Source organism: Sarcophilus harrisii, chromosome 3, assembly GCF_902635505.1.
Source record: "Sarcophilus harrisii chromosome 3, mSarHar1.11, whole genome shotgun sequence".
Lineage (NCBI taxonomy): Eukaryota > Metazoa > Chordata > Mammalia > Dasyuromorphia > Dasyuridae > Sarcophilus > Sarcophilus harrisii.
The window spans coordinates 241,088,984-241,099,275 of NC_045428.1; positions in this window are offsets into that span (position 1 = coordinate 241,088,984).

The window sequence follows — 10,292 nt, forward strand, 5'->3', positions numbered from 1 at the left end:
GATTTTGTTTTGTTCTACTTTATTTGTACACCAATATAAGTTTGGGGAAGAGAAGAAAAGAGAGGGTGTTTTTGAGTATTTAAGAGAAGCCACATAAAAGGAGAAATAAACTTGGATTACTTGACTCTAAAAGACAAAACCAGGAGCAGCATAATAAAATGGTTTTAGAATAAGAAGACCTAGGTATGATTTCCAGCTCGATTACTTACTACTTCTGAGACAGTGAGCAAGTCACTTAATCTCTTTGGAAGGTCTTCATTTATAAAAAAAATAAAGGGGGAAGAAGGGGAAGGAAAATGAATTAGATCTGGCCTCTAAAGCTCCAGTTGCCGAGACAGATTTCTGGTCTAAAAAATTTCCTAAAATTTAAGAGTTGGGTAAATTTTGTATGGTTTTTAGGTTTCCCCTTTGGGCAGTTTCCTTCCAGGATAAAACCTAGAAGTAAGCTTACCAGCCCATGATTGGGAAAAATCTAATTATCTAGTCACTTTTTTCATTCCTATATTGGTTTATATTGTGTAGAGACTGAAAATCCTATCACAAAGCAATATTTCTCTGCACAGACTACTTTCCTATGCAGCACAAAGTGTTCCACATCAATCTTGATGGTACTGAGGGCCCTCGAAATCTTTGGAATCACTTCCTCTCATTTCTGCTTTAGGCCTTCTGCCTCCAGGCTTAGCTAAAATGGCTTTCCTTTCCAAATGTTCCATTAAAATTCAAGCTCCATTCTCAACTGTTCTTAGGTAGAAAGTACACCTAAAACACTCATACATACCATAGTCTCTTCCAAATGATAGTACTCTCAGCCTTAGAGCTGTTTGCAGAGAAATAGTAGGAGATAGAAAAAAGAACTTCTCACAAAAGAGGTAAACCTTGAATCTATTTTCCTTTCTTAAAGGCACATTATTCTAAGTTCTTCTCAATGAACTGCTTTTGGGTGATAACCTGATTTCCATTCCTGAAAGTCTTCATATAGGGGTTACATGTTCACTAGAGGCTGTTAAGGATATCTAAGTGATATGTGCAAAGAAATGAGTTGGCCCAGTTGATAGGTGAAGTTTCTTCACTGAATTTCTTTCATTTTTTTTTTGAAACTAGTCAAGAGAATGGGTGGAGGAAGCTATTATTAGTTACAATAAATTTACATGGTCAACTTTGTGCTATTTGGCTCTCAGGTGGAGTGGTCCCCATTTCCCACCCAATTTTGTACTTGCTACATAAAAGGAAAGAAATATTAAGGTTATCAGAAGATCTATATTGGCTCACATGAAAATATTTGATTCACTCAACATTGTTGAGTACTGGCAACTACAAAGCAAGTCTGGCTACCCTTGAAAAACCCATTTGGGTTAAGGCCACTGCAGAATACTATGACCATTGCTATTAGAGCTTATGGTATCTTCTGACCAATTCAATTCAAATTCATGTCAATTTATCAGTCACATACCATGTACAAGAAACTATTCTAAATCCTAGGAATGCAGAGACAAAAAACTTTCAAAGAATTTACATTCTACATTTTCTACAGGAGGACATAAAACATATGTAAGTAAATATAATTTGAAATTTGAGTAAGGAGATGACATTCACAATTGGGGAAGTCAAGAAATGAGTCATGCTCGAGATGGTCTGTGAACTAAGTGAGACTTAAAGAAAATTAAAGATTCTATTACTGTTCTGTAAGAAATGACCAACAGGATGATTTCAGAAAGGCCTGGAGAGACTTACACGAACTGATGCTGAGTGAAATGAGCAGGACCAGGAGATCATTATATACTTCAACAACCAATACTATATGATGACCAGTTCTGATGGATCTGGCCATCCTCAGCAACAAGATCAACCAAATCATTTCTAATGGAGCAGTAATGAACTGAACCAGCTATACCCAGAAAAAGAACTCTGGGGGATGACTAAAAACCATTACATTGAATTCCCAATCCCTATATTTATGCACACCTGCATTTTTGATTTCCTTCACAAGCTAATTGTACAATAATTCAGAGTCTGATTCTTTTTGTACAGCAAAATAATGTTTTGGTCATGTATACTTATTATGTATCTAAGTTATATTTTAATATATTTAACATCTACTGGTCATCCTGCCATTTAGGGGAGGGGGTGGGGGGGTAAGAGGTGAAAAATTGGAACAAGAGGTTTGGCAATTGTTAATGCTGTAAAGTTACCCATGTATATATCCTGTAAATAAAAGGCTATTAAATTAAAAAAAAAAAAAAAAAATTAAAGATTCTGAGAAGTAGATTTAAGGAGGAATGCTTTTTTAGGCAAATATTCAGGTGTGTTATATAACACTATGTTTAAGCAACCATTAGCAGTTCAATTGTAATGGAATGATATATAACTTGAAATGTAGTTTGTAGTCAGAATGTATGGAAGTCATTTAATGACAGGTAAAAAATTTATATGTTCTCCTACTTGCAAAAGATATCTACTGAAGGAATTTGAGCAGGATATTTACCTGGTCAGATCTATATCTTAGGGAAATTATTTTGGCAGCTATTTGGAGAATGGATTGAAAAGGAGAAAACCTAGAAGCTAGAAGATTAACAAGAAGGATATTACAAAATCTAGGTAAGTGGTGGTAAAAGCCTGAACCAGAGCAATGATTCTGTGAGTATAAACGAAGATGTGACTTCCAGGTTGAAATATTTAGCAGGCAGCAGGCATTGCAAGACTGAAGATGGAGAGAGAGAGATTACAGTCATGCAAGTTGATTAGGGAGTCACCTAAATAAATTTTTTGCTGAAAATCAAATAAGCACTCAGCACTTATGTGCCTAGCACATAAGAGGTGTTTAATAAATAAATGCTCATTTTCTGCTTTCCTTCCTGATCTGGAGGCCAGATATCTGTATACAATGCCTTGGTGCCACTTGTGATTCTGGGAACTCTTTAATTATCTCAATTTAAGTGATATTAAGAGCACCCCAGATTCATTATTAAAGCCTGCAATTATTTATTATCATAATAATAACTAACATTTATGCAAAAAGAAATTCTCTACCTTCACCCTCTCAGAAAGGTAGTCCTTAGTTCTCAAAGGATAGTATCTCAAAGAACAATCCAAAAGCCTTATTAAGGTAGATGGAGGTCAGTCACAAGGATCTATGGACAAAGTAAGGCAGAAGTAAACGAAATGATATTTGAGCCAGAGATTTCAGCATATAATATACTCTTAGAGAACTGAGGTATCATTTTTCAGTTTTCTATTTGCCCTCAGAGTGAAAATGTGGCCTAAGAGAACCAGTGCTGGTCTTAGACTAAGAAGACTTGGGTTTAAGGCCCAGCCCTGAAACTTTTATATATATATAGAGGAGCAGACCAGTGAGAGCCCAGCCTTTATGAGCATGCTGAACATGCTTGACTTGATGTAACACCTTAAATAGATTCTGAAGTATATATAGGAATTCTATGGCTTTTTCTGAAACTCTCTCTCTCTCTCTCTCTTTCTCTCTCTCTCTCTCTCTCTCTCTTTCTCTCTGTCTGTCTGTCTGTCTTTCTGTCTCTGCCTTTCTCTGTCTTTGTCTCTCTCTCTCTCCCATCTCTCCCTTTCTCTCTCTCTGTCTCTGTCTCTGTCTCTGTCTTTCTCTCTCTCCCCCTCCCCTTCTCTGCCTTTCTCTCCCTCTCTTTCCATCTCCTTTTCCCTTCTGTCTCTCCTGTTCTTTATTTCTCTCTCTCTATCTTTGTCTTTCTCTCCTTTTCTGTCTGTCTATCTCATAGCAGGAATAACAAAGCCATGTTCTTATAGCCCTGTTGTGGACTTAGGTGGGGAGAGTAGGCCATTGAGGCTCTCCCAAGGCAGAGGATCACTACAGTTATTATTTACTCACTCAAATGCAGTCATGGAAGATAAAAAAAGACCAAAATTGCCCCTGTGGGAGTCTTTTGCATGCTCACCAGTTCTGGCTTAGCAGACTCAAGAGTCATAGAATATTTATCCCCTTCTCTCCTAAAGAGCTATGGGATGTTGAACTGCTTTGTTGGACCTTCTTGAGTAGTTAGTTGTTGAATTCTTTTTAGGAGAGATTACCTTTCAGTGATAGGACAATTGTTTAATGTATGTCTATTTGAAATTTTGTAAAACACATTGACTTCCTTTTGGACAATAGTCAGATATAATCATAAAAACACATTATGAAGATGGTTGGGAGAGGGAGAGAAAGGAAGAAAAGATTAGAAGACATATCAAACAAAATAAATCCATTAATTGTTAACCATTGCTTGATATTTGTGTACTCATGGCCTGATAGAGACCAGCTCAAGTTGAAGGAAGAATCTCATTGGAAGAGAGCCATTGACCATAATCTCTAGTGAATTCATCAATATGGAATTGTGAAAAGCACTTTGATGTCAGGAGGGACTTGAGTTTGAATTCTGTAGCTAATATCTATTGACTCTGTGACCATGGATAAGTCAGCCTTTCTGAAGTTCAGTTTCTTCATGTGTAAAATGGGAATAATAATAGCACTTATCTCACAAATTTGTTGTGAGGAATGGCTGAGATAATGCATTCAAGAGCTTTACAAATATTAAAATACCATATAAGTGTTAGCTATTAGTACTAATCACATAGCTGGATGTAGCAGGCTCATAAAAAGTGAAACTAAAATACTATTAAATCAAAAAAGATCTTTGGCAAAGCTATTTGTAATATGGACCTTGTTCTGAAAAGCTACTTTGGTGGAATTGTGGTTTCTTCCATCCCATCGTTCACTAATCCTGTGGCATTATTTTCCCAGATGGTGTCATATCAGAATGCTATTTTTGTTCTTCTAGAGAAAGATGGCTTTGAAAGGTTTCCATACTGGAAAAACCATAATGATTAACTACATACAAAAGAAAAACATTATGATGAATAATCAGAGGAAAATCAATGGTTCCCTTTTTACATTATAAATAATGAAATTTATATATTCAACAGCTCTTAACCAGACGATAGGTGTGTCACTTCATGGGAAAAAAAACACCAAACAAAACACAGCCAAGCAAACAAACCCAAACCCAATAAGCAAACCACATCAGGACAAGACCTATCAATTTCTAAAAGAAGCATTAATGATGTAATTATCATACCTATATAAAGCCTGCTTCTAGATGTGTTTCATGTTTTTATCAGGATATAATAATAAAAAGAAGAATTTTCACCCTACTGTTACTTATTGTTGATAGTAAATTATTGTATATAAATGTGATGAAATACTATTTTGCCGAACATTTACTAGTGTCATGACCAACAAGGTTTCCATAAGGCTAATAATGAAACATGCTTTCCACTTTCTGATAGAGTAGGGAAGAACTCAGAATGCTGAAAGAGATAAAATATCTTTTTGTATTATGGGCAATGTAGAAATTTGTTTTGATTGATTATACATGTTTATAATGAGTTTTCTTTAGAAGGAAGCATTGTGGGAGAAGAGAAAACAAAATCTTAGCTTAAAACAAATAAAACAATTTTTTAAAATAAAGAAAAGCCTTCTCTGAAGCCCCACTATTGACAATAAGTAACATTCTCCATCATCAGAGGGCAAGGTTTGGGATTGATTCTGTTATATCTTTATGATCTTTAAAAAAAATGGAAAGAGAAGGAAAAAGGAATACCCTATGGGGAAGGAAAAGAAAAGCTAGGGAAAATTACCTCACGTAACCAAGTCCAACAAATAGATATTTATACAACTGTTTACTCGGGCTGTCTTGGGTCCTGCGTTCTTGAGGTTTTCTTGTATAAAAGCCTTTCTTCTTCCATAAGTCATAAGCTGTCCTCAGAAAGGTGGACTTCTGCCTGCAAGCATTTTCCTCACTTTGAAATTAAATTTCTATTTGATTCCTGACTCTCCTATCTCTAGTCTGCTTTGTTTAGCTCTGGCTACCCACTAGTTAGACACTAGTTCTGGTCAGGTTGACAAATTCTTGGCAGTTTAGCTTGAGAAGGTACTTTAGTGTCTGATATTTTATCCTGCCAGATGATCTTCAGAATCTTTCTAAGACAATTCAAATAGAAGAAATTCACTTTCCTAGTGTGGCGTTGGTTCGCTGTCCAGATTTCACAGGCATACAACAATGAGGTCAGCATACTGGCTCTGTGGGTAAGATGTCTAATGCCTCTTTTCTTCTACACTTCCCTTCAGAGTGTCCCAAACATTGAGCTAGTTCTGGCATTGTATGTGTAACCTCATTATCAATGTATACATTCTTGGAGAGTTAGACTGTCAAGGTAAGTGAAATTATCCACAGTATTCAAAAGTTTTGTTTGCCATAACTCATAGTTCTATATATGGACCATGCTATGCTGGCTAGTAGAGAATTTGTGTTTTCTTGGTGTTAATTGTTAGAGAAAAAATAGCTCAAGCAGCAGAGAATTGATCCAAACTCTGTTGTGTCTCAGCTTTAGAGGCTTCATTGAGTGTACAATCATCTGCAAACAAAAATATCATGCAACAACTCTTCTTCCACTTAAATCTTGGCTTGTAGCCTTTTCAAGTTAAATAATTTATCATTAATGCGGTAGCTGACCTTGATGCTGTATTTGTCCTCCTTGAGGCATCTGACAACATTGCCAAAAGCATCATGCTAAAAAGCATAGGAATAAGTGTGCTTCAATCCATTGGCGACTAGGAAAACATAAGAGCATCATTTATCTAGAACTCAGGCAAGCATGCTGTTATTAAATTGACATACAATACTGATCAACTGGGCAACCAAATTTTGACATAAATTTTCCATAAGCCTTCACAGTATATAGTGAGTCCTTAATAAATGTTGTTAGGTAGGTATTGTGTAGGATGGATGCTAGGCCCCCTTCCCCAAATTAACTGATCAGAGATGTCTTCAGGTACAAAGAGAAAGCATTTATTTGGTCCCAGCAGGGAGAGGCCCAGCACACCCAGGAGGCATCCCAGCTCCTGCCATGTGCTTGTGAATCTGACCTGCAGGAAGTAGAACACCTGGTTAAATAGCAAAAGACCCAAGCCTTTTCGTTGGATAGACTAAAAGGAAGTAACCATCCATGACCAATGGTCACCAAGGTTGTCTGCTTCACGTCACTTCCTGTAATCTCCTGTCACTGACTTGGGTCAGAACTTTAAGAGTCCTAGGCCCAGAGATTATGTGCCTTCCTGAAACCTGAGGCCCAAGCCTTCACCTTCTGGCTGTGGGAATAGGGATCATGTGATTTAGGCCTAGTCTCATAAACTGAGAAAACTTTACCCAATCACTCCCATTCAGTATGAATTCAAAGGAAGAAATGGTGATCAGCGGTTTCAAAGATTTATAGAGAGATACTTGTAAGAGATCTGGGAAATTTTCTTTTAAGATTTATTGAAGTATGATACCTAGGCTTTTTTTTTTGTCAGTGTTCAGATAGTTCACTGATTTTTATATATTTTTTTCTCCTTGATCTGTTTTCCAAGTTTATTGTTTTTCCTATGAGGTACTTTACATTTTCTTCCATTTTTCCAGTCTTTGACTTTCTTTTAACATTTCTTTGCTATCTCATGAAGTCATTTGATCCTATTCATTCCATTCTAATTTTTACGAAATTGGTCACTTGCATAAAGTTTTGTAGCTCTTGTGCTAAGTTGTACCTGTCCATTTTTTTCTTCCATAGCTGTCATTACTTTCCCACTATTTTCTTAAGTGCACTCATTCCATTTATCAAAATAGTTTAAACTATTTCAGAATACTCACTTTATCTATTCCAGAAATTCTAGTTAAATTTGTGTCCAAAGTGTATTTTTCTCTGATTTACTTAATGTTTATAGATTTTTCAGATATTCTTTTCTTTTGCATTTGTAAAGTCTTGAGGATTTCTGTCCCATACTAGCTCATTATGGTGGAGTTCTTTATTTGTTTGCCCATTCTAAAACACTTTCTGATCTCAGATTTGTGTTCCTTGGCACTGCTGGAGAATAGTTTGGGCTGGTCCTATTGCTTATTTATTTATTTATTTATTTATTTTGTGCTATGTTATTTCAGGATCTACAAGCTTTAAGTGTTCCCATAGTGTCAGATTTAGAAAAAGTCTGATGATGACCCCCTAATCTGACCTCTCCATGCACTTGACCTTGGTTTGGGATTGTGCAAAAGCAAACTGCTACTGGTTTCTGTCTCTAGTAATTAGCTGGAAAGTTCTGTTGGTTCAGAGAGCAGGATTGCAGGCTCTCCTTTGGTGTAATATTCCTGCCTTAATTAATTCTCTGCAGACTGGAGTAGATGCTGGAAGTGAATACCTACTCAGAATTTGGGGTCTGAGACACACTACTGAAGAGGTCTTGATCAAAGAGAAACTAAGGAATTGATCCTGAGGCAAGCTCTGATAGAGCTCTCTGTAGCTTCATGTACCACTCTCTGGGGAGGTCATCCAGTCTAAAATCCAAGTTATGTCAAATTCTTGAGAACCACGTTCTGTAGGGGGCTCGAATAGTCTCACTTTTCTATATCCTATCAAAAATTCTAGTCATGTCCCTGAGGTTAATTTTTCCTTTTAAATATAATTATGAGTCATCCCATGGCTGCTGCCTTTCCTTGGGTCAGTCTGCCATGGCACTCTGCCTCCTGGTGTCTTTCATCTTCCCCTCCCCTTATGTCACGTGGTATCTCTCCTAACTCCATTAAGCTTCCCAACCCCACTTCTCTTTATAGCTAACTAACTCTTTTAGAGTGCTAAGTATCTTTCTTTTTCTTTCTTTTTTTTAACCAGGATGATAATTTTATTCTTTTCTTTTCTTTTTTTAATTAAAGATTTTTATTTTCAAAAACATATGAATGGATAATTTTTCAACATTGATCCCTGCAAAACTATCTATTCCAAATTTTCTCCTCCTTCCCCCTACTCCCTCTCCTAGATAGGAAGTAGTCCAATATATGTTAAAAGTGTTAAAATATATGTTAAATTCAATATATGCATACATATTTATACATTATCTTGCTGCACAAGAAAAATCATATTAAAAAGAAAAAAAATGAGAAAGAAAACAAAATGCAAACAAACAACAAAAAGAGTGAAAATGCTATGTTGTGGTCCACATTCAGTTCCCATAGTCCTCTCTCTGGGTGTAGATGGCTCTCTTCATCACAAGATCATTGGATCTGGCTTCAATCATTTCATTGTTGGAAAGAATCATGTCCATCAGAATTGATCATTGTATAGTCTTCTTGTTGTCGTGTATAATATTTTCCTGATTCTGCTCATTTCACTTAGCATCAGTTCATGTAAATCTCTCCAGGCCTCTCTAGAATCATCCTACTGATCGTTTCTTACAGAACAATAATATTCCATAACATTCATATACCATAATTTATTCAACCATTTTCCAACTGATAGGCATCCACTCAGTTTCCAGGTCCTTGCCACTACAAAAAGGGCTGCTATAAACATTTTCGTACATGTGGGTCCCTTCCCTCCTTTAAGATCTCTTTGGGACATAAGCCCAGGAGAAACACTGCTGGATCAAAGGATATGCACAGCTTGGTAACTTTTTGAGCATAATCCCAAATTTCTCTTCAGAATGGTTGGCTCTATTCACAATTTCACCAACAATGTACCAGTGTCCCAGTTTTCCCACATCCCCTCCAACATTCGTCATTATTTTTTCCTGTCATCTTAGCCAATCTGACAGGTGTGTAGTGGTATCTCAGAGTTGTCTTAATTTGCATTTCTCTGATCAAGAGGGATTTAGGGCACCTTTTCATATGGCTAGAAATGGTTTTAATTTCTTCATCTGAAAATTCTTTGTTCATATCCTTTGACGATTTATCAATTGGAGAATGGTTTGAATTCTTATAAATTTGAGTCAATTCTCTATATATTTTAGAAATGAAGTGCCAAGTCCCTTTCAAGACATGCTAAGGATATGACCCAATCTCATGGGGTGCTCCCATTCTACTGAGTAATTGTGAATTCCACTGAGGAACTGTTTGTCTTTCAAGGAGAACTTCCTTTCAAGTTCTCCTACTCTATTTCATATTTGCCATTTCTAGTGTCTATGCATCCCTTCATTTTGTCTGTAACTTATTCCCCTAAATAAATGTACCTTTTGTCAAAGAAAATGTCATTGTGGATTCTTCACCAATTTTTGGTGCTTACCATCATATGGTCTATATTACCCACATTGTTTTGGTGCTGGCACCCACATACATCACTACTGATAGCTTTTGAACTTTTTCCTTTATCCATAAACTGTCTGGGGCTTCCCTTTCTGGGAATGCTACCCACATGTCCCCTTCTTTTTCTGCCTTGGATCTGTGACCCAGAAATAGATAGTGGGCCACAAA